This window comes from Anabrus simplex, chromosome 2, assembly GCF_040414725.1.
Source record: "Anabrus simplex isolate iqAnaSimp1 chromosome 2, ASM4041472v1, whole genome shotgun sequence".
Lineage (NCBI taxonomy): Eukaryota > Metazoa > Arthropoda > Insecta > Orthoptera > Tettigoniidae > Anabrus > Anabrus simplex.
This window is the reverse complement of record NC_090266.1, coordinates 1065827999-1065854732: the sequence shown is the minus strand read 5'-3', so window position 1 is coordinate 1065854732 and position 26734 is coordinate 1065827999.

Sequence of the window (26734 nt, the reverse complement as noted above, 5' to 3'; positions counted from 1 at the left end):
GAGACAGGACTAGAGACAATTGTGTGACTGCTACAAATGTAAAACAAACAGAACGAATTCGTCAGAATGGATTAAAAACAAAACAAAAAGAAACAATACAATAAATATAAATCCCCGGAACGTTAGAGCGAAAAGAATCTATGTATCATCAAGGTCTAACTAAGTGAGCAGTGATAGATTTGATGATGATGATGATGATGCTTGTTGTTTAAAGGGGCCTAACATCGAGGTCATCGGCCCCAGTGATAGATTTAGCGCGCTACTGTACCTGTAGACAGAACCGGATGGCACAACACAGGGCATAGAAATCGGTAGTTTTTGGCATGGTCGATTGCAATCGTATTTTGAACGCATAATACAACGAAATGTTTGAGTTTAAGATCGACAATAAAGGAATTGTCAGCACCAGAGGTAATCCAATAATAGAAATTCTATGACCGCATAAAATGAGCAGCTAATAACACGTGAAGACAGAAAGTATTCGTTAAGTTTGCGACAGATGTCTCTGGGAACTTCCAAACAGAAGCAGCAGACTTCGCTGTAAGAAAAGCGACAATAAACTCAACACTAGGCCTATGGCTGCGAAACCATCCCGTGTGAAGACAACTTCGAATCGCGAGCAGTTCTTGCATCTCTCTTTTCTTTTTGAATGTGATATTGGCATAATTACTCGTTTCCAAATAATGGATTCATTTTTTACCCTACCGAGCTCGATAGCTGCAGTCGTTTAAGTGCGGCCAGTATCCAGTAATCGGGAGATAGTGGGTTCGAGCCCCACTGTCGGCAGCCCTGAAGATGGTTTTCTGTGGTTTCCCATTTTCACACCAGGCAAATGCCGGGGCTGTTCCTTAATTAAGGCCACGGCCGCTTCCTTCCAATTCCTAGACCTTTCCTATCGCATCGTCGCCGTAAGACATATGTGTGTCGGTGCGACGTAAAGCGAATAACAAGAAGTAGCATTTTTTACCCTGAAGAGGTCCGTTTGTATCGGATGCTACGTACTGCCACTGTTATGAAAACGTGATTCACTCGAAAAGAGGGCTGTTCATAAATGGGCTGAATCGTTAACCACATTGTGTAATGTCCATCGACAAAATACTCCCCAAGCGTCGAAATTAGACCGTAGAGCTTTTAAACGGTATGTGCGAAATTTTTTGTTATGCAATAAATAATCAATACACCATCTTAATCGAATAGCTGCAGAGTATATGGAAATATCAATTTAAAACACTTGATTTTTCTTTCTTTCTTAATCTGTTTACCCTCGGACTCAGCGTGGGATCCCACCTCTACCGCCTCAAAGGCAGTGTCCTAGAGCGTGAGACTTTGGGTCGGGTGGATACAGCTGGGGAGGAGGACCAGTACCTCGCCTAGGCAGCTTTACCCGCTATGCTGAACAGGGGCCTTGTGGAGGGGGGGAGATTGGAAGGGATAGAGAGGAAAGAGGGAAGGAAGCGGCCGTGGCCCTAGTTAGGTACCATCCCGGCATTTGCCTGGAGGAGAAGTGAGGAAGTGGGGAAACTACGGAAAACTACTTCGAAGATGGCTGAGGTGTGAATCGAACCCTCCTCTACTCAGTTGACCTCCCGAGGCTGAGTGGACCCCGTTCCAGCCCTCGTACCACTTTTCAAATTTTCGTGGTGGAGCCGAGAATCGAACCCGGGCCTCCGGGGGTGGCAGCTAACCGCGCTAAGCACTACACCACAGAGGCAGACTTAATATTTATTTATTTATTTATTTCGCGTATGATAATGTATCAATTGTCAATAATCGGCATTTGGAGCTGTCGCCCAGGTGGCAGATTTCCTATCAGTTGTTTACCTCGCTTGTTCCTAAGCGTTTTTTTCTTTACAAGTAGTTTTATCTCTCACCGACACAGATAGGTCTTATGGCGACGATGGGACAGGAAAGGGCTACGAGTGGGAAGGAAGCGGCCGTGGCCTTAATTAAGGTATAGGCCCAGCACTTGCATGGTGTGAATATGGGAAACCACGGAAAACCATCTTCAGGGCTGCCGACAGTGGAATTCGAACCCACTACTGTACCTTCCGAATACTGGATGCTGGCCGCACTTAAGCGACTGCAGCTATCGAGCTCGGTCCAAAAGTTTTCAAAAACTTGCAAATTTATCGATTATTTCCCTTGAAAATTTATTCCAAACCCCTATTCCTCGTCCTATAAATGAATATTTGCCCCAATTTGTCCTCTTGAATTCCAACTTTATATTATGATCGTTCCTGTTTTTAAAAGCAGGACTATGGGACGATAATTTTCCACATACATACATACATACATACATACATACATACATACATACATACATACACACACATACATACATACATACATACATACATACATACATACATACATACATACATACATACATACATACATACATACATACTGTACCAGGAAGGCCTAGGTCCTGGTCCATATTAATTGAAAGAAATGTTATTTCCAGCATTAAAGATCCGACCGACGTACGAACATCTATGTAAAGAATGTTCCAGTATGTGCCAGACCCTACGAGTACGCTAGGCGGAGTCAAGTGACGTCACCTGTCGCTCGAAGCTCACCTCCCCTAGAGATATTTCTCGAAAGAATTTTTCTTTTAACAGCTTTTTAACACCTTAACCAATTTCAACGGGACAAACGCTGAATTATAGCAAACATCATAAAAGTTAATCCCTGTAAATTTCAAATTAATTCATCAAACGGTTGTTGAGTTATAACAATTTAAAGTCTCAACGAAATTACGTAATTACGGTCACATGGCCGAGAGAGAGCTGCCACCCCTCCCTGCGCTGGTATCTATATATGTCAAGGCCAGATAGCCCGCAAACCAGTGCAGTGCAGTACAGTACAGTACCGTACAAGGACAAGCAGACAACTGTGTGAGTGAGATAGTGAAGAGACCGGCCCGCGTACAGTATGTTCGCGCAGTCACGGTAGAAGTACTTTCGTCGTATCTCCAGAACGCGAAATTCTATCGCCGATAAAGGACGTCGCACTGCAGTTAGTATGTCGCGTCGCGATTACAATATAATCCTAAAAAGACATTTAAGACTGTAACACGAGTGAACTTATTGGAGTACAAATATTAACTATTTCATTACGTGTGGACTTAGGCAACGTCAAGTAACATTAAACTTCTACAGAGCCTAATACTTAAGAATCACCAGAACTTATTTTTTTTCTCGAGTATTGCATTATATTTCTTTATTCACGTCACATCAATATTTTGAATGAAAAAGTAAGAACTTTTCTGAGTTAATATAACAGGATTAGCAGAAAATCTAACTTAATGACTGTGTTCACAGACTGTGCTTATCGACTTGCTTTCTTTTTTTTTCTTTCTTCAAGTGTGAACTGTGTGATTAAGAACGTTTCAATAACGACTGTAAATAGTATTTAGTACAGAAAGGACTGTGATTCTTCATACGCCATAAATAGTGTTCAACAGTGTAAGTGATAACCAGTCGCACTAAATGAATTTTCGCGTGCGAAACTCAACAGTTCCAGCTGTCATCACCTCATCGGGAACGTCAACATCGCCGATCCTGATTCTACATGGAACATTCCAGATGTCCATCTTTCGACATTTGGTAACAACAGTTCTTGTCATAAGTGAGTAACAAACTGACTAAACTTTTTCATTTATTATGAACAGTGAAACTTCAGTGTCGCGTGTGAACAATTTCCATAATTTCTCAAAAGTGATAAATTTAATTTCAATTTCATTTCTCGTAGAAAGACTGTAGGATTTCAAGTGTGCTGTATAACGAGATTGACGAACTGAGAACTGAAAACTTTTAATAATTTCTCATATCCATTTACCATTATAAAAGTGTGCTTAGGTTTAAAAAGACTTTAGGTGGAAATTCACACATATGAAAGACTTTGAAACCAATGATATTTATGCCATTTTTTTCAAGAAGATTATTTTCAACATTTAATTTCAATATAAATTTTGAGTCAACAATCATACCGCAGGGTGAGAAATTAATAAATTGTTTTGAAAAAAAAATTATTTACCATCTATTATTCGCTCTGCGAGACTATCCTTCTCTGTATCGGCTCCAAAACCCAGTTCCACTCCCTGAGGTCCTACTCATGCCCTTTGCCCACAACTTTTCCTGGTACAGAGAGGATAGTATAATAATAGATGGCGCCGCAACTTCAAGGGCACGATTCTGGAGCCATACTATAATAATAGATGACATCGCAATTTCAAGGACTCAATTTTGAAGCCGTGCTATAATAATAAATGATGCACTTGCAATAATCGCAACATTCAGGGTTCGATTCAAGTCATTATATTTCGAGCACAGGATTTGACTGCAAAGAACTTGTTTTATTTGACTTATTCGAATATTCCGGAAACATGGATAACATACTTGCAGCAATCGAAGCTCTCAGGCTTAGCATTAATGATCAGAATGCTAAGATTGATAGGTCTAATAACCAGATAGCACAAATGAACACACAAATAGAGCGAATTAATACGCAAATGGTAGAGTCTAATAACCAATTGCAGACTCAAATGATCGAATCTAATTCCCAATTGCAGGCTCAAATAGTTGACTCTAATTCTCAACTATAGGCGCAGTGCTATATCAAGCGAGACCTGAAAATCCCGATTACAGACTTTTCATCTCGTTTCTAAGTAGAAAACTACGACCTCACGAAAAGTCTTATACTATAACTGAACTCGAAGCTTTGGCTGTTGTTTTTTCTCTCCAGTATTGGAAAAAAATCATCTACGGCTATCCCATTACGATTTACACAGACCATAAAGCTCTGACATTCATACTGTCATCCGACATGACAAATGAGAGAGTTTCCCGATGGGCTCTTTTTATTCAACAGTTTGACCTCACTGTAATACATAGGCCTGGTCGGAAGAATGCTCTAGCAGATGCCCTCAGCCGCAACCCTGCTGAAGTTATCGAAGTTCACGAAGTTAACATCATGACTGATGATGACGAAGAATGTCTTCGCAAACTTCGTTACCTTACCCAGATGCAACGAAGAGACGCCAATTGTAGGGAATTAATTCGATTTTTATCAGGTTCGATTCCCGCCGATGATGATGAATTCCCACGTCTCCAACGACTTTCTTCAAACTTCTGTTTAAGGGATGGAATTCTTATGAAATACATTGACTTAGCCAAGACGCAATGCAGGATTTATGCACCTGTTAAAATCAGGAAGACTATCATATGGCATTGTCACTCAATTTCAGGCCATGCTGGTACGGATAAAGTTCTCAACCTTATTAAAGAGAGGTTTACATGGGAATATCTTAGGCGAGACATTAGGAGAATTTTACGGTCCTGTGATTTATGCCAGCGGATCAAACCGAATAATTATCTCCTCAAGGAATTTCCCAAACCGCTGATCCCGGAAAAGCCCGGAGAAATAATGGCAATCGATCTGTACGGCCCTTTGCCAAAGGCGACCAGGGGGACAGACATGTCATTGTAGTTGTGGATGTCTTTTCCAAATATACTATGCTATTGCCTATCCAGAAAGCTAACGCCGGTAACATCTTAAGGAGGCTGAAAAGGAACATCATCCCTGAGATGGGAAAGCCTGAATACCTACTAACGGATCACGGAACGCAATTCACTTCCGTAGAATTCCAACAGGCTTTGGAAGAACTCAACATTCGACATATCATGAATTCTATTAGGCATCCGGAAGCTAACCCTGCTGAAAGAATAATGAGAGAACTCGCGAAATTCTGTCGGATTTATTGCAGTGAACATCACTGGAAGTGGATCGAGGTCTTGCCAGTAATGCAAAAAATTATGAACTCTATTGTGCATGAATCTACTAATGACATTCCTCTCAGCCTACATCACGGGTCAAAACCAGAGCGACCTTGGGACAGAATATTACCAGCCCTACCAAATGCTATTGTGCCGCAGCAAGTCAAGATCAACGACGCGCTGACCAGGTTAAGACATGCAGCCGCCATCAGAGAACGACGCCAGCGTAATAGGAAGTTCAGAAGACCATTGAATCCTGGAGACCTTATTTTAATACGGAGACCAGCTACTTCCAACCCTGAGAGAAGGATTTACGCTAAGTTCTGTCCACTATTCGTAGGTCCTTACCGTATCCGCACTGTATTGAGAAACGGGGCTTATGAAATTGTAAGATTGGACGGCACTTTCGAGGGTATTTATAACTCAGCCAATTTAAAACAATATGTACCACAGGAAGAGTAAAGCCTGGAAAAGAAAATCCTGCGTATTTTCTTTTCGTCCAACCAAGGGGAAGATGTACCAGGAAGGCCTAGGTCCTGGTCCATATTAATTGAAAGAAATGTTATTTCCAGCATTAAAGATCCGACCGACGTACGAACATCTATGTAAAGAATGTTCCAGTATGTGCCAGACCCTACGAGTACGCTAGGCGGAGTCAAGTGACGTCACCTGTCGCTCGAAGCTCACCTCCCCTAGAGATATTTCTCGAAAGAATTTTTCTTTTAACAGCTTTTTAACACCTTAACCAATTTCAACGGGACAAACGCTGAATTATAGCAAACATCATAAAAGTTAATCCCTGTAAATTTCAAATTAATTCATCAAACGGTTGTTGAGTTATAACAATTTAAAGTCTCAACGAAATTACGTAATTACGGTCACATGGCCGAGAGAGAGCTGCCACCCCTCCCTGCGCTGGTATCTATATATGTCAAGGCCAGATAGCCCGCAAACCAGTGCAGTGCAGTACAGTACAGTACCGTACAAGGACAAGCAGACAACTGTGTGAGTGAGATAGTGAAGAGACCGGCCCGCGTACAGTATGTTCGCGCAGTCACGGTAGAAGTACTTTCGTCGTATCTCCAGAACGCGAAATTCTATCGCCGATAAAGGACGTCGCACTGCAGTTAGTATGTCGCGTCGCGATTACAATATAATCCTAAAAAGACATTTAAGACTGTAACACGAGTGAACTTATTGGAGTACAAATATTAACTATTTCATTACGTGTGGACTTAGGCAACGTCAAGTAACATTAAACTTCTACAGAGCCTAATACTTAAGAATCACCAGAACTTATTTTTTTTCTCGAGTATTGCATTATATTTCTTTATTCACGTCACATCAATATTTTGAATGAAAAAGTAAGAACTTTTCTGAGTTAATATAACAGGATTAGCAGAAAATCTAACTTAATGACTGTGTTCACAGACTGTGCTTATCGACTTGCTTTCTTTTTTTTCTTTCTTCAAGTGTGAACTGTGTGATTAAGAACGTTTCAATAACGACTGTAAATAGTATTTAGTACAGAAAGGACTGTGATTCTTCATACGCCATAAATAGTGTTCAACAGTGTAAGTGATAACCAGTCGCACTAAATGAATTTTCGCGTGCGAAACTCAACAGTTCCAGCTGTCATCACCTCATCGGGAACGTCAACATCGCCGATCCTGATTCTACATGGAACATTCCAGATGTCCATCTTTCGACATTTGGTAACAACAGTTCTTGTCATAAGTGAGTAACAAACTGACTAAACTTTTTCATTTATTATGAACAGTGAAACTTCAGTGTCGCGTGTGAACAATTTCCATAATTTCTCAAAAGTGATAAATTTAATTTCAATTTCATTTCTCGTAGAAAGACTGTAGGATTTCAAGTGTGCTGTATAACGAGATTGACGAACTGAGAACTGAAAACTTTTAATAATTTCTCATATCCATTTACCATTATAAAAGTGTGCTTAGGTTTAAAAAGACTTTAGGTGGAAATTCACACATATGAAAGACTTTGAAACCAATGATATTTATGCCATTTTTTTTCAAGAAGATTATTTTCAACATTTAATTTCAATATAAATTTTGAGTCAACAATCATACCGCAGGGTGAGAAATTAATAAATTGTTTTGAAAAAAAAATTATTTACCATCTATTATTCGCTCTGCGAGACTATCCTTCTCTGTATCGGCTCCAAAACCCAGTTCCACTCCCTGAGGTCCTACTCATGCCCTTTGCCCACAACTTTTCCTGGTACAATACATACATACATACATACATACATACATACATACATACATACATCTTTGGTTGGGCTGGCGATCGCTATTATTTCGGTTTTCTCGAAAAGTTGTGGTAGATTGCCTGTCTCCACTCTCCAAAATGTTCGAGAAGAAAGTTGACAAAGCCATCTGATCGTAGCTGGTCCACAATACAGTAGAAACTCGGGGTAATATCTATCGACACCTTTAGATATTCCTGGTTTTATACACTCGAGAGCTTCTATGGTCTCGTCTAGTTGAAAAGGGACTGAAAATTTTGAGAATTTAGGTGCTACGCGCTTCTTTATATTCAGCTGAGTTTTGACTTGTCTTTTAAGGCCTCATGCCTTTGTGTCTTTTGAGATAGAGCATACAATTGGCCATATTATCCAAATTGATGTTAGTTTTTGGTCTATTGGTAATTTTGGATGTGTCACACCTTTCGATAAGTGACCATGCATTCCTGTTTAGGTAGATATGATCTAGGGACTCCACAGCTTCTTGCCATATTTTCATCCTACTTTCATTTAACGACCTGAGTCGTGTCGGCTTCACCACTATGCTCAAATTCTTTAAGAAGCCGCTCGCTGTCTTCGTTCCAGCCTGGAACATTCTCTCTGTGATAACCTCTGGGTATGGAACGTTTGGCGCATGAAGTTACTCATGTCGGCAGCATACCTTAAGCTGTACTTGTCCCTTAGGTGGTGCTAAACGAGAGACAATGCTAAGACCGAACTATCTGAATAGACCTCTCGGTCAAAAAGTAAGGAGAAATAGAAGAAGTATTCATTCTTAACATAACATTGTGTTACAGTCCCATAGGGGCATGCTCGGCCCTTCATGGATGCAGTAAAGTTGTGAACACCTTAAAAATAACTGCGAGGTGGAGGATTCGGACCGTCAATCCACTTTCAGATCGTAGAGATGACCAGTATCTTACTGAATCAGCCGGAAAGACAACACTTTGCCGTTATGCAGTCAGGAAGAGCACAACTAACATATGCCTGTTTTATTTCGGTATTTAATTTCTGTGCAATATATTTATGTTTTATAGCTTTCATTTAGCATTCTACCGCTACAGATAACTTCGCACAACGTGTTAATTTGATTGTATTACCAGAACATATATTATAACAGCACACAATAAACAAGATGGTTGTAGAATGGTCATTTTTTCTTGGCGAGAGGAATGCATATAGTTGTTTATCTTATGTAGTTCGGCTATTTTTACGTTTCTGCCATATACTTAGGTAGCAAGCAGAGCAATATCGAATTACAAGGCGCTGGTGGACCACTGTGTAGATGTATGTATGTATGTATGTATGTATGTATGTATGTATGTATGTATGTATGTATGTATGTATGTATGTATGTATGTATGTATGTATGTATGTATGTATGTATGTATGTATGTATGTATGTATTGTACCAGTAAAAGAGCCCGACTCTCAGATTACATTTTAAAGTAGCATGACTATAGTTCTCAGGGCGAAAAACTGGATTAATTGTAGCTAGGGCTCGGTACAGGAGGTAGGGTCCTATCTACAGAAAAACTTTGACTATGATTGCACAAGGGTTTATTCAAATAAGTCATGAATTTGCACATCACCTCTAAGTAGAAATGGATGGTCTTCCTCGTATTCCAATAGTATGGCTCGGGTTCTCCAGCTCACCAAGCCAAGCTGGTTGAAGCACGTTCCAGAAGACTCCAGGGATTCCAGGGACTCCAGATACTCCAGACAGAGGCAGCTGGACTGTCTGGATTGACGGCAAGTAGAGATGTCTCGAACTCTGAGGCCCGGGTTGAACCCCGGTGATCCAGGCGATGTTGTCGATAGTCATGTACAACCTCAGCCCAATGAGACTGAGAGGATTGATGTTCCCAAGGTCACTAGTAGCACTGGGTCCATGAAAACCTTGGATGATCAACTTATAAGCAGAGTTCTTGATAATTGTACATCAAGACTTCCAACACTCCTAAAACTATATGAGTGGTATTAATAATTTAGAGTTCATCACTAGGAAAATCCTCGTCCCTGAATAACTTTGGCAACGAAAAATACAAGTCCCTTCTTGTGAAATTATAGTTAAACTCAAAGTTCATTACTGGCGAAGGTGCAAGTCTTCGCCTAAACTCGAATGAAAACACAAGTCCATTCACTTGTAAGTTTGAATATATTTAAAGTTAATCACTGGTGAAATTCATAAAGTCTTTGAGTGACCACTGACGAAAACACAAGTCCTTCCACATAAATAAATTCACTGACGAAATTTATAAGTCTTTTAAACCAACACTGGCAAATGTACAAGTCTTTGAGTAAATGTAAGTGAAATCCTAACTTCGTTTAAAGCCGTTGGAAAGTTAAAGTTCATCACTAGCAATGTTAATCAATCACTGTCTATTAGGAGGATGAGTTCCTCAACAGTCGCAAATATTCCACGTAAATAATACAAGTCCATTTAGTGAACACTTAGAAAAGTTCTGGTCTCGAACACATGAAAATAATACAAGTCCATTCAGCGAACACTTAGAAGAATTCGGGTCTCGAACCCATGTAAATAATACAAGTCCATTTCACGAACACTTAGAAAAATTCCAGCTTCGAAGACACGTAAATAATACAAATCCAAACACTTAGAAAGGTTTCAGTCTCGAAGGCACGTAAATAATACAAGTCCATTTAATTAACACTTATAAATATTCTAAGTTCAATTACGAAGACTTAGAAAATTTTCTACAACACTCGAAGTCTTATGAGTCCACTTTATAGTACTTGGAAGAATCGTCTCCCCACACTTGTATAATGACAGAGTTCCACGATGATAGTAGCAGCAAGGGTGTCCCCGCTGACTACTCAGCTGAGACTGTCTGAATAGGCTACAGTAGGTCCTCCTTTTATTCAATCCGGGATGTCTACGTCATAATACGGTTTGATTGAATATCTCCCGAATCCCTCGATGGATTTGCTTGAAACTCGAGCATTGGGACGTTTAGTTGATCCCAAACAAGATGACATATCGCTCGACTCGCTAGCATCATTATTATAGAAATTTCAAAATTTTCTCCATCGAACTCTCTAGAACAAGTGACGTGGAATCGAGAAAATACCAGTCAAGGCTGGTAACACGTGTTGAGACGAGCGGGCGGTCTAGCTAGCCCATGTGGCTACGTCACAGCTCACAGTCGTCATACTCTCGCTAGCTGGTCCTCGCTGCTAGTAAACAAACCAGGCGCGCTCGGAACATTACGCGTGGTAAATAAACGTAACTTATGCTCAAAAAATACTTATGTACAGGTCGTAACCGGTACAGTATGTATGTATGTATGTATGTATGTATGTATGTATGTATGTATGTATGTATGTATGTATGTATGTATGTATGTACGTATGTATGTATGTATGGTGGAGGTGTATCAAAATTCAATACTCAAACTCAATACTCAATAACCATAGGTGGAAATCGATAGTTGAAGTGAATTTTGAGATTGAGAAGGGATGATAGAAGGGATAGAAACAAACGTTTTCCGGTAAATAACCATGGGTCTGAAACGAATTATCTACTGACAAAATTGCAAACTGTACTGTATGGGTATAATTAATTATGACTCTCATTCTTCAGAACCATCAATATTACATATTCTGTTAAACATGCCATGATGTCAGAATGTAATGTACTGTGACAACACGCAGTACGTTTTCTTTCGTTTAGAACAGAGTTGGGGAATGCATACGACTCCAATAATATTGAATACAAGGAAGAGTTCTTCGCAAGGGTGCTTCAAGCTTCATACTCTATACAACGCATACCTAGGGTCTTTGAACGTGTACGATGCCATGCCGTTGCAGGGCGTGTACCGAAGCAGTAGGACACAATTTTGAACAGATTTTGTGAAAAAAATACAATTAAATAGATATGTTATAGCTTTATTCTCAACAACCTCAAAGTGTACTTCAACTATTGATTCGTCACCGAGGTTTTTTTGTTTCTTTTATTATCCTTAAATGTTTGAGTGTCGAATTTTTATATGTCCCGTATGTATGTATGTATGTATGTATGTATGTATGTATGTATGTATGTATGTATGTATGTATGTATGTATGTATGTATGTATGTATGTATGTATGTACGTATGTATGTATGTATGTATGTATGTATGTATGTATGTATGTATGTATGTATGTATGTATGTATGTATGTATGTATGTATGTATGTATGTATGTATGTATTGTGACCTTTGAACGTATGGAGATTTCCATGTTATGGAACTAAACATGGGAGAATGATATGTTTGCGGTTTTTGTAGAAAAGAGATGAACAGTCTTGGAAACAGAGTAATGTCGACCATGAGCCATGCGATGAGTGTGTTTCGGCTCGGTCTGTTTAATCTGAAGGTATAATTTCAAGGAAAATCTCAGATATTTGATTTTAAAAAAGCAAATCTTTTCATGAAATACTACGATTTAAATTTTGAAACATATTAGGTCTGCTTGATTTTCGACGTAAGGATGGTCATCAACACTTTTAGAATCAAAATTGACAAATATGGAATATTTAAAGGAACGAAGAAGATGACGTATATTTGGGATTATTATTTGAAAGGAGTCGAAACTTACGCCAAACTGAAATTACAGCGGTGATTAATGACTGTGTTTGATGGAAATTGAAGCTAAATAATGTGAACTTTTAGTACCATATACACTAATGACCGCATGCAGATTTTGCAAGGTTTCACCATAGTGTTTCTACATTGTTGCGAGAGCGCCAGCCACCCATATAAAAGGATTGGATTCCAGCATATCTTGTCTTACTCCGTGGCTACTTTCGAGTCTACTGAATCTTTGTACACCTACCTGCAGCGTCTGCACGCTATAGCATCGCCATTTTGCTTGAGTTACCGGCGCGGCTGGATTATGTACACATTCAATGCGGAAGCGAAGTGAAATTGCATTCGAGAATTAAGATGTGTAATTTAAAGTAGTATGAGAGTCCAATATTCGAGTGCTAATTATAAAAGCGCGCGTGTGCTGATACCTCATATTTTGATTCAAGGCGAGTGTAAATTTTGGAGCTTGTAAGTTATTTAAAATGTGTAGCATGAATACAGTATAACCATTCAATTCTTGTTTCAGGAATATCGGACAGAACTGGAGTATGTTAGCGCCGGGTTCCAGTTGATGTACCTCAAGATATCCAGTTAATGGTATGGAGGAACCAAAAAATGGAGAGGACTGATTGGATACCGTGAACTATCTGCGCGAGATCGTGATGAAGCCACTACCAGGTAAGTGGAAATACTTTTTAACCTTTCGTTCATTCTCTTTATATTTGCCTATTTAATTCATTTTTACTTGTTGCCTTATGTTTAACTAATTGTAGCTTGAGGGAATTGATGTAGGATCTTCTTCGTGCAATGGGAAATTAGTGGTAATTAATATTTGTTACTTGAGATTATCGGGACGATGAACAGCAAAGCCGGATCTTCGAAAAGTAAAAATTTAACTGAATATGCTTATGAATAAATGGCGTGCAGTTAGACCGGGATGTTGGTAACTTGCAATTTAATCTGAGTTTATTAAGGTCATGGTTTAACGCGTTTTGTTTCGTTTCACGTTTATACAGAAAGACATGGTGTTCAACCTTCTAAAATAACCAGAGAGATTATCTGAGTCTGGTAGAGTTATGTTAATACAACCGTTCGTAATAAGGCGTATATGAATTTGGGACGCCTATCTTCGAACAAGAGTCTGAAGAATGCTATGCTAATACATATTGAACGATGTGATGGTAATATATATGAACTGTAGAATTATACATGCGTTGGATAGTAATGAGTCATTGGAATATAAATCGTAGTGAAATGAAGTGTTTATAGTAAACAGTCTTTGCGACGGGATGTTATGCGGTTGAGTAATTTTACGGGAAATTGTCTGCGAGTTTTTTGAAGTGGATAGAGTCATATGTGATGATTTATTTTGTTAGTTATCGTGTCGGAAGCGAGAAACATTAAATTAAAGAGAGAATATATAGTGTTTGTATGTGATGATAATGTGTTAAAATCGCATGTTTGTAAGCATAACCGTGATAGTAGTAATTATACATCCGCGGAGGTTGCTTCACGAGGTAATGGCATTGGCATAGCAAATGATTGGATCTGTCAGAAGGTATGGATTTCAATATTCTGAACCCTAACGATATTTGGACAGCTCCAGCTTTGTTATTATGGTATAATTGAGACGTTAATGAAGTATTCTGAAGGAATAATCACGTAGCGCTAGAAACGTGTAGATCATCAGCCATGGTCCTTGATAGTTGCCGCGAATAGGAATATTGCGGGTGAAGTTACTTAGTAGGATTTGATTTGTAGTGTACATGGTAATCTAAAACTGGTACACCGAGTTTATTTCAGCATTGCATTTGGGTGAACCTAAATATGTTCAGCTGTTCATCCGAGGAGGCAGAAAGAGATTCTGTGTGGACTTGTGCACCGACCCCATTGCATGATATTACTATCACTAGGGCTCGGAAGTTGAAGTCCTATACATTGCCTAAAAAAAGGCCTGTAGAAAGGCCTAAAAATAACCAATAAGGGACCTAAAAACTGGCAAAAGGGACGAAAAATGGTATCCAAATTCATTCATAATTGTAGTTTTAATTACATGTTTGATGAAAGAATAAGATATTTTAAAATGCAAAATTCTGTTGGTATGCAACATAGAGTGCAAAAATATACGAGTGAAATACTTCTTCTTTCAGACATATATTTTTAGATTAACATCATTTTTAAGAAAGGAATTCCGTGTTTGTTAAAAATACTTGCAGAATTTAGAATGAAATGGTATTTTCCGCGTAGAATGAATTCAGCGAACCCGCAATGGACATCGTGGAGAAAGAAATTGAAATAAGGATAATTGGAATCATATTTGGCTTAACCACAGCAGGGTTACAGAAATTGGAATTCGGAAACCTCACCTCATTTGGCTTTGCAGTATATCACTATAGTCGTCTCCAGATGCTTAGGTGTAAGGGATCGTCTGTTTTCAGACAGGACGTTGCAAAATATCGATAAACTTTTCTCCATATCAGCGGATGTTAAGGGTTCATACTTGAAACAAGTGGGATCTTCCTCTTCAAAAACAGTCGTATCAAGAGGTTATCCTTTCAATATATCACTTATCTTGCACATAATCTGATATCCCTGGTGTTTTCAAGCACTAGTTTCTTATTTTCGTTTCATTTCACTTTCATTTCATTTCATTTTATCTCTTAGTACAGAAACGATGTTTAAAAGGCGACGGATGAACCAGTGATGATTCAAATTGAGAATGGGCAGTACAAATAGTTGCAAGAAGGTGAAGTTGCAAAAAATAAAGTCGTTACGACCAAAACTAAATGTAAAAAAAGGACATGTAATACAAAAAACCGAAAAATGCAAAACATGACAAATAAAACCCATCCTCTTCTGGCCAACAATGGCCCAGAATGAAGAAATATTATATTGGGCCTCGTCTTCGGTCATCCGAGAAAAAAAGGACTTTTTATCAACTTCCGGGCCCTAACTGTCACCTGTTGTGTAGAGTTTCTTCCTTTTTTCAGATTGGATTGTGTTGTAGTTCGTGTTTTTCTTACATAGTCCAGAAGTGGTTAATATTGTGTTATTATTTACATCCTTCAAGGAGAACCAACAATGAAGCCGGTGTTTGCCAACCGTGTCTCTTTATTGTTTTACTAGCGAATGTACCCGTGCTTCGCTACGGTATTCTACATTGTATTCGAATATCGAAGTAAATAGTGTGCATGCAGTAAATAAGATTGTTTTAAAATTGCATGTCTCTTAGCGTTATCCGAAAAAGAGCATGGGGAGGTCCCCGTACGTTGTTTCCAATGTAAAGTGTTTGTTATGAATTTGTGATATAACGGCAGGCTCACTTGCCTACTGCCATTCACAATCTGGGAAGTTTACATTATAATTGCAGGCCCCATTGCCTACTATGCGGACAGAATCGATTTGGGGAGTTTTCGTTAAAATGGCAGCCCCCCTTTCCCACTTCCACACAGATTACAGTTTTTATTATAATGGCAGGCAATTACCCTACTATCACTCGAAATTGAGTTGTGCAGTTATCATTATAATGCCAGGCCCATTTTCCTACTTTCAGCCAGCTTACTGCCAGTCACACCAAGTTGGTGAGTTTCCATCAAAATAGCAGGCCACTATGCCTAATGCTAGTCACATTTTAGATGAGTACATTTCTTTATAATGGCGGGTACCCTTGCCTACTGCCAAACACAATCGGGTAGGGGAGTTTTAAACAAAACTGCATGCTCACTTGCCTTCTGCAAGTCAAATAGAGAAGTGAACTATTCATTACAATTGTAGACCTTCCTTACTAATGACAGTTACACAGGAGTTGGAGAAGGAACCCTTTCATACTGCCAGTCAAAGCCGGTGTGGGGAGTACTGATTACAATAGCAGACCCACCCTTTCTCGATCGCTACAAATCGACATCAGTGAATATATATAGATCGACATACGAATGTATATGCGTGTTTACAATATTGAAGACCTTCATTTACAGATTAACTGCTACTAAACGTACGTCATATCGACAAAGGATTATACCATAAGACACGCCGGATTTAGTGACCTAAATGGCTGGTCCTATGATATCTCATCTATTCTTGGGTCAGATTGAGTTAGAAACGTGGAACAGGGTAACGTTCTTGTAAGATTATCTCACATTACATTACTTTTCGGATAATTATGTGACAGCTACATACATAGCATTTGGCTCATATATGGCTACTGGGTGGGCCAATTTTCGTGAAGAGTTTGATGATTCTGTATTTCATATAAGTAATCGAAGGTATGAATTATGCATGTGAAAATTCCAAATTGACTTAACATCCATTAATAGAGAAAAATCAAACGTAAAAGGGATACAGATACGGCAAAAAGTCATAAGACCAAGGTTGTAGATCATTCCAGATTGTGCAATCTGTTATGTGATAGGAATTTCCGAAGGTCTGCACCATCATTAAAATTGCCTGCATATTTCGATATTCTTCGGGGATAAAAAGTGAAAAATTTAATGATCTTGGATGTTTTTCCGTTCGTTACAGTCTAAAATGTATAATTTTTTCAAATTTCAATTATCTTCTTTTTCTTCTGGCAGATTATGCCGCAATCTGGATTTTGGGCGAGGCGGGTAAAAATTAGGACTTTCAGGAAACTAAACCAAAAATTATGCAGATGGTCATTATTACCCCTTAAACGGAAAGCTGTACGAAAATTTCGCCAAAATAGTCAGTGTAGAGGCACACAGTCGTTACGATTTGATTTATATAGATAAGGAATCTGCTCCATGTAAAACACCTTTTCGGCTATGTCCGCTGGACTTAACCTGCAAAACTGACCATTCATGATATCTCCCTTATTAATCCTCCTGACGAAAAAATGCACATGAAAAAAGGTTTAGAGGTGGAATTCCATCACGTTTGGTCGATTTCCAGTCAGGTTGGTCTTGTTCTGTATATATTGTGGAAGAGTAAAATCACCATTTCGGTTCCCTATAAACCGCCAGTCCATTCCGGAATATGAAATGTTATTTACGTTTAAAACCTACCTTTGGACAGGTGGGTGCTAAATATGAATTTTGGTTCGAATGTCTTCAGTAGTTTTCAAGTTGTAAGGAATACGCTTTACACGCACCCGCTCGTGAGTTACGTCCGATGGGACTTGTACAAAAAAACGGTCCGTTAATGATATCTCCCTTATTAATACTCGTATCGAAATGATGCACATGAGAAAAAAGGTTTAGAAGTTAATTTCTACCAAGGCAGGTAGATTTAAATTAACGTTGGTTGTGTATATTTTGTGGAAGTGCAAAATCACTGTTTCGGTTTCGTATAAACCCCCAGTCAGTTCAGGGATTTAGAAACAATATTTGCCCTAAAACCTATCAAGGACAGGTGTATTCTAAATATGAGTATTGGTGGAAATACATCCAGTAGTTTGTAGCACTCGCGTACATACGGCGTAATTAAGGAAGAAAATAATACAGTTAAGAAAGTTGAAAGTAATAGAAAATGGATTATAACTGAGGACAGCCGGATAACGACAAATATGTAAATGCCAAGTTAATGTATTGGAAAATCAAATGCCTCTCAATAAATTATGCTAGTGTGAGTTATGGATATAATAAAGCGGTAACAGAGGAGAAATTTAGGTCCATTGATTCCTAGGTAAACAAATAATAAGAAGATGACTAATGGTGTTATTACTTAATCTATTCGAAGGCGGTTAAAACATCCAACGATATTCCGCCAATATCCCGCAGATAGGCCGATTGACGCCTCTCTAGCCTTCTACCCAAGGAACAACCACGAATTTAAAAGCATGATGAGGAAAATGGCAATACGTTACTTCCCTGCTGGCATGCAGTCAGAGACGTTGCCATGGTAACCTGTAGGTTCGTTGTCGGTCTGTCGGTCACTCAATGCAGAGCATGGTACCAGCAGAAAATTGTAAATTTCTCCGTCATGTAAAAAGTAAGGTAAATTATGAACATAACGGAAGTTGTTTATAATGAAGAGACGTTTCACGTACGGTAAACGAAGTTTACAGAAAATCAATAGTGTAAGAGAAAATGGAGGAAAACCATTCTGGTTTTCCTATAAACCCCCCGTCTATTCAAAGATTTTAAAATGATATGCATATTGAAACCTTCCCCGGGATGAGTATACGCTAAATATGAAGTTTAGTTGAGATCTATCGAGCCGTTTCGACGTGATGGTGGAAAAACCATTCTGGTTTTCGTATAAACCCCCGCCTATTCAAAGATTTTAAAATTATATGAATATCGAAACCTTCCCCGGGATGAGTATACTCTAAATATGAAATTTGGTTGAGATCTATCCAGCCGTTTCGACGTGATGGTGGAAAAAACAATTCTGGCTTTCATATAAACCCCCCGTGTATTCAAAGATTTTAAAATGATATGCATATCGAAACCTTCCCCGGGAGGAGTATACTCTAAGTATGAAGTTTGGTTGTGATCTATCCAGCCGTTTCGACGTGATGGTGGAAAAACCATTCTGGTTTTCCTATAAACCCCCCGTGTATTCAAAGATTTTAAAATAATATGATATCGAAACCTTCCCCGGGATGAGTATACTCTAAATATGAAATTTGGTTGAGATCTATCCAGCCATTTCGACGTGATGGTGGAAAAACCATTCTAGTTTTCCTATAAACCCCCCGTGTATTCAAAGATTTTAAAATGATATGCATATCGAAACCTTCCCCGGGATGAGTATACTCTAAATATGAAGTTTGGTTGAGATCTATCCAGCCGTTTCGACGTGATGGTGGAACAGACAGACAAACAGACAGACAAACAGACAAACAGACAAACAAACAGACACGAAACGTAAAAACCACCGATTCGGTCTTGAGTTGACCTAAAACGGATAAATATCTGAAAAATTGGCAAAACAAAAGAAATTACAGACAGCGGACCCCCTACAATTTTATTTATATAGATTGCAGGTTTCGCAGCGTTTTGTATGTTTGTCTATTCATATTTTGCTCTCAAGTTAAATTTGTTTGTTCTAATATTATTTGATTGGTATTTAAGAAGTTTGCAGTATGTTTTTAAAGAGGAATTATGCGAAGGGGGGAGTAATAGTTGCCGAATACGAAATACAAACAAAGAAGCAAATGAAGAGAAGTGACGCTAAATTGTATTGTTCACCTTAGGGATCTGCCTGTCTAAATAACTGTTAGCTTCATATTTGGTGTATTTAAATGTCTTTGATTGATGTTGAGACCATTAAATTTGTGTAATTCGTATTTGTATTTAGAATGTAAGTTAGGAATTCATGAAAAACAGATATGTTGTAGAATGGAGGCAGCCATCATTGTTTTAGTGTTAGAATGCGTTGTTGGACTATGTCGCGCCGATTCTTGCCCATTATTGAAAACACAGTACCTATGCCAACTATCTTAACATGAAAGATATGAATCCCTTGGTTTTGGAAGATGATGCACTTGAATTTTCTACCCACGTTGTATTCTTATATTATTTTATTCTTTAAGAAAATTTGGGACATCTCGCTATGAACATGTTGGGATTTGATCCTGTAATCTTAGAAATGCGTGGCTGCCGATTAATCGGCTGATTTTATTTATTTATTTATTTATTTATTTATTTATTTATGTATTTATTTATTTATTTATTTATTTATTTATTTATTTATTTATTTATTTATTTATTTATTTATTTATTTATTTATTTAAACATTGTTTTGAACATTACAGGTTTCCCCAATCTCAATGCTCACTACTCTATTTATGCATTTATTTTATGCCTTTGTATGCAGTGAATTTAGGGCTCTCGGCCCTTTCTTACACTTAACCACAACATATAGTACATAGTGACATAATTTGAGAGTTAATAAGACTAAATCTATACATATACTGTAAGATAAGAGTTTTGTCTGTACATTGCTCAGAATTTAAATAGAATTTCATTTCTGTATCGGTTGTGTCCACAGTAACAAGGAAATGCACTTTTTAATTTTCCGTAATGTCTGTCTGTTTGTATGTGTGTATGTACGCACATCACGACAAAACGGCTGAAGAGAATTTAATGAAAATGGGTATGTAAAGTCGGCGGATAAGTCGCTACAATCAAAGCCATAAATAATGTTATTCACGCTGAGTAAAATGGTAGTTTAAGGGAAATCCTAAAATTTAATTCTCAAATCTTTATGTTATTAGTGGTCCTATCGATAAATACTACATAACTAAAGTTACATAGTATTAAATTTCCGATAATTTATGTCTTATACATTTTTACCGTGCCGCCTATGATAACAGAGATATTAATGAATTTGTATTTTTACTGCTAAGTCTCTATCAGCGCCGAGTCACGATAAAATGGGAAAACATTTTTTAATGAAAATGGGTATTTAAAGTCGGGGAATAAGGAACAACATTCTACGCTATAAATAATTTTATAAGATGCCCTAATATCACAGAGTAGGAAGAAAACTAAATGTGAAGGCCTGCAATATATAAAGCTCAAAAAATTGATTAACAATAACATTACATTGACCATTGTTTGTTGTGATGTCCTTTGTGTCTTCAACTGCCACTCATCTCCGATAGATGGGATTAATTCTGAGTAGCGAGTTTAACAGCATGCCTGAATATTGGCTGGAAGTAGCTGGGAAATTAGATCTCTCTCTTCTTTAGCATGCTATTCCTCTGGTTCATACATTTTCTGGTACTAGTGGTACGTAACACACTGGTTCATCATAGCATTCGAGCTATTCAGTCCCTACTCTGAGACACTGATTAGAATGAACAGTGTGCACATTTAACGGAATAATGGCAGAGGAGTGTTCGCGGGTGTCTGCGGTCTGGTCATTTCAGCATTGGAACTTTGGACTGTTAGATCGGTAGCGTAGTACTGTCCGTTAAAATTGAGAAAATGTGTGGTTTTTCATGTGATCGAGTACTTTGATAAGCTTGCTTTTAATCGCTACATTCCTACTGATGTCATGGTAATGACCTATGTTGACTTCGGTTAGGAAAACCACAAAGACAGTCTTTCTGAAAATTCCGTAACGAAGCACGGGTACATCAGATAGTTAATGGAATAAAATAGTATTATAATAGTTAATATTATCTACCTACATTACCTAACAATAGGTCTACATCATACTTGCTCTCATTCACTCTAACATTCAACAAGCTGTTCTCTTCTTGCATTTAAGACGAAATCTCGACAAGACCGCTTAAATGAGGCTACTGAAGTGCTATTACGTATACTGACAGGGAGAGAATTCCATAGCCTTGCTCTAGGCACCTGAAAGGAGCGGCTGAGTGATTAAAGGGTATCATAATGGTAGAAGTCGATCTGGTATTGTGCCTATGGATAGAGGAGAGAGTTAAAGTTTGAGAATAGATATTCAAGTGATGATTCGTTCAGAAGGCGAAATATCAGTGTCGTGGTGTGGAGATTTCGTAGTTCATCGATTTCCGCCAGGAGGATAGCTTCTCAAATTAAGGGGAGATATTATGTGTCCTAAAGTTCAAAGAAAATATAAATCTTATGCAAGAGTTCATTGTCTTTGTAATTTTATTGTTTGTTCTACAGTTTCATCTTTTAGTGCAACATCGCAGGTATGAATGGGTGGGGAAAAAATGAGTGCTTGACTCGTGTGTTTTCATACTATGTGGAAGAATTTTATTTTTTTGTTTTTAGGGGGGAAGAGATGCAAATACTTTACTGCAGATACTTCCATTCCAGTTTAATGTGTCATTCATGACGACACCTAGGTTTTTTACAGACTTCCGTAAAGGTACAGCTTCTTCTTTTTCTCACAATTGGCTTTACGTTGCCCTGACAGAGATAGGTGTTATGGCGACGATGGAATAGGAAAGGGCTAGGAATGGGAAGGAAGCGGCCGTGGCCTTAGTTAAGGTACAATGCCCCTAATCGCACGGCCAACTTGCCGGGTAAGGTACAGCTTCACCGCAGAGTATCAGAGTAGACAGATATGTGATGTTTAGGGTATTTAAATGCCTAAGCTCTCCTATCATGATTGGTTGCATTTTCTCGGGTTAATTAATACGTAGTTCTCTTTTGCATAGGAGCTAATTGAATTTAAAATCGAGTTCATTTGGTAGAGCGCATTGTCAATGTCAGAGACATTGGAGTGTTAGTGTATTTGAAGATCGTCGGCATAAAGGTGATAGTTGCGGTCATTCAATTGAGAAGAAAGGTCATTAATATAATTGAAGAATAAAAGAGGTCTAAGAACAGACGCTCGAGGGACGCCAGATAGCTTAGTCTTCCTGTCTGTGGTCGTCGTGTTTGATATGACTCGCTGTCGCCTATTTTTGAGCCCAAGAGCTGAATAACAGAAGGATCCATGCAAAGTTCTTCTTTAAACTTAGCTAACAGTATGTCCATATTAACAGCGTCAAACGCACTGTTGAAGTCTAGAAGGGTAAGTACGGTCAATTTGTGTTCGTCCATTGCCCGTCTAATATCGTCCGTAACCTTGATTGCTGTTGTTGTTGCAGTGCTGTGTCCTTTTTAAAAACCAGAGTGTAAAGGATCAAATAAAGAATATTTTTCCAAGTATTTAACAATTTGTTTATGCATTATATTCTCAATAACCTTAGAAGTGCTGCGAGAATACAGGCAGGTCGGTAGTCAGATGTATTGCTTGCTGGAGAGTTTTTGGAACTGGAACAATGAGTGCATCTTTCCATTCAACTGGGATATTGCCTGAAGTAAGACATGTATTAAATAAATGCGTAATAATGGGAATATTATGTCGATTGTGTAGTTCACGAATGAAATAGGAAGTTCATCTGCTCCTATTGCGTGAAATTTAATAGATATAACGTTCCTTCTTACTTCATGCTCTGTAACGGCAGAAAATTCAAATTAAGGACGGACTGGGGATTGTTGCTTTATTATATTGCCAATGGTGATTTTTACTGCCTTTGTTTCAGGAGTGAAACGTTTCGTGGAGAAATATGTATTTATTTCATCAAAGGACGCCTCAGGATCAGTGTGCTTCACAAGTGGCTTGCCAATACCAAGTGACCGAAGTTGCCATGAGAAACCAGTGTTAATATATATTTTTTTAATGCCGGAGTGAATTACATTTCTTACTACGAATGCCTAGTTAATTCGGCTTCGAAGAACACGGTACTGTTCATGCACGTCAGCTAGTGGAGTCGTCCCAAAGCGTCGGTGTAATGCGTCTCGTTCTTTCATCATCGTCAACATCAGCAGTCAGCCAAAGACAGGGCGGACGTGTTACCCTCTTACTGCGCTTGGGGTCGTGTTTATTGTACAATTGATGTATATGAGAATTAAATATTTCCACTTTCTTATCAATGTCGCTCTTTATCATTATCAGTCTTGCGCATATTGTCTCAGTTGTATTAAATTCGTGCTTTTAAAGTCTCAAAACGTTACATATTTTGGTCGGCATTTAGGCACGCAAAGAGGGTATGCTAAGTATATGAGGTCATGGTTAGATATGTCAGGAACAGATACTTGACCGCGATGAAAGATTTTTTGGGGGGTTATTTGTTTTTACTAGATCTATGAATGTATCAGCGGAACTGGTGGAAGTATGGACGTGGTTGGTGGATTTAAGGGGCAATATAGTCATGTCAAAGAAGGCTCCAAAAACAATCACGTGCTCGTATGATGGTAGCAGTCTCAGTAAGCTGTCTTCTAAATCGCAGAAGTTCTGCACTGCATCAGGAGGCCTATATACTACACCTACCAGCATTTTTACAGTTTTGACAATTACATCTACGAACATGTCTGAAACACTCTCACAGGATATAGGAACTGGTTTTCCGACATGTTCAAATGATCTCCATCAAGATGATGCACTTGAATATACTGAGTCATAATTCTGTATAAAATGCTGGGGCTGTACCTTAATTAAGGCCACGACCGCTTCCTTCCCATTCCTAGCTCTTTCCTACCCACAAGACGACGTGCGACGTAAAACAAATTGTAACAAAAAACTGTATAACAGAGCGAGTTGGTTTCGCTGTTTGGGTCACTTAGCTGTCAACTTGCATTCGGGAGATAGTGGATTCGAACCCCACTGTCGGCAGGGCTAAAGATGATTCCCCGTAGTTTCCCGTGGTTTTTCATTTTCGAATAAGGCAAATGCTGGGTCTGTGCTGTTACTAAGGCCACGGTCGCGTTCTTCCTACTCCAAGACCTTTTCTGCCCCATCGTCACAATAGGACCTGTCTGTGTTGGTGCGATGTAAAAAACAAATAACAAAAATGTCTGTATATTGGAGATTTCTTGAGTGAATTTGGGTTTGTTTTCGCTATGAAGACTACACATATTCCGGAATCTACTGGGAACTACATAAGTTACACAGATGTTAATTCTTTCTCTATTTTTTTTTTTTTTTTGCTAGTGGCTTTATGTTGGACCGACACAGATAGGTCTTGTGGCGACGATGGGATAGGAAAGGCCTAGAAGTTGGAAAGAAGCGTGCCGTGCCTGGTGTGAAAATGGGAAACCACAGAAAACCATCTTCAGGGCTGCCGACAGTGGGGTTCGAACTCAATATCTCCCGGATGCAAGCTCACAGCCGCACGCCCCTAACCGCACGGCCAACTAGCCCGGTTTTCACTAATTTTACTATCTTCAGTTCTATGATGTATTACTTTATTTAAGGAAATACAAACCTTTACAGTTCCTTCTATTTGACAGTTTCATGACCCTGAGTGTTTTTTTTGCTAGGGGCTTTACGTCGCGCCGACACAAATAGGTCTTATGACGACGATGGGATAGGAAAGGCCTAGGAGTTGGAAGGAAGCGGCCGTGGCCTTAATTAAGGTACAGCCCCAGCATTTGCCTGGTGTGAAAATGGGAAACCACGGAAAACCATTTTCAGGGCTGCCGATAGTGGGATTCGATCCTACTATCTCCCGGATGCAAGCTCACAGCCGCGCGCCTCTACGCGCACGGCCAACTCGCCCGGTGACACTGAGTGTTAGGGCGTACGATTCGTAGTACGGATAATAACCAAACCTCTTATAATAAACATAGACTATTTATGTACCTAAATGGCTATTAACATAATAATAATAATAATAATAGTCCTGTCTACAAGTTCCCACGCTCTACCACGTCTTATGAGGAGAGGGTATCGCTGCAACATCCCATATTTTTCGCACAGGTCAATAACCTGCAATTGGGGAGATCTTCTTTGTCCCTAGCAGACCATCCTTTGATTGTCTATTTACAGGCGTGTATTATTTCTTTTCCTGTTTTGCTTGTTAGTTCAGTCTGCTATTGAGTATGGTTGATTTTTCTTTTCTCTAAACGAGATGGTTACTGGCTGCTGAGGATAATGACCTCGCTCTAGTGCTGGAGACTTGTGAGCTCTATAGCATTGTTGTTTCGTTTTATGGGTTTCTTGGTAGCAATTGATAAAATAGACTTCGTAGATTTTATGAGAGGCAGAAGTGTTTTTTGTTTGCATAGTTGGACAGAGTGTGATGGAATAAATTCGAGACTTTTTACCATGGACATTAAATCAATCCCGAAATATGTGAATAGAATGTTGCAAATATAACCATATGAATTCTGCTCTTCAAATTTCAGTTTTAGTCGTTGATTTTTGTAGCTGATATTAGTGCAGTTATTGAAGTTAAACACGAGTTTGCGTTAATGAAACGATGACATTTTATTGCTTTTACGTCCCACCAAGTACTTTTATGGTTTTCGGAGACACCGAGGTACAGGAATTTTGTCTTTTAGGCGTTCTTTTCTGTGCCGGTAAATCTAACGACACGAGGGTGAGCACCTTCAATTACTACCGGACTGAGTTGTGATCGAACCCACCTGCTTGCGGTCAGAGGGCCACTTTACCTTCTAAGCAACTTTGCCTGACACTTGGGTACCTATTTCTGTGGAAGGGGACGAAAATATTGTTAGAAGCATGCGTGGCTCTCCTCAACGTTTGACGAGCGTTATAATATTTCTTTCTAAGTTTAATCATCATCATCATCATCATCCGCAGCTTATCCCGCTTGCTCAAGGTCCCTGCGCGCACTGAGGCATGCAACACATAGCTACTGAAACAAATTGAAGAGATTTTAAAACAAAAAGTGAAAAAA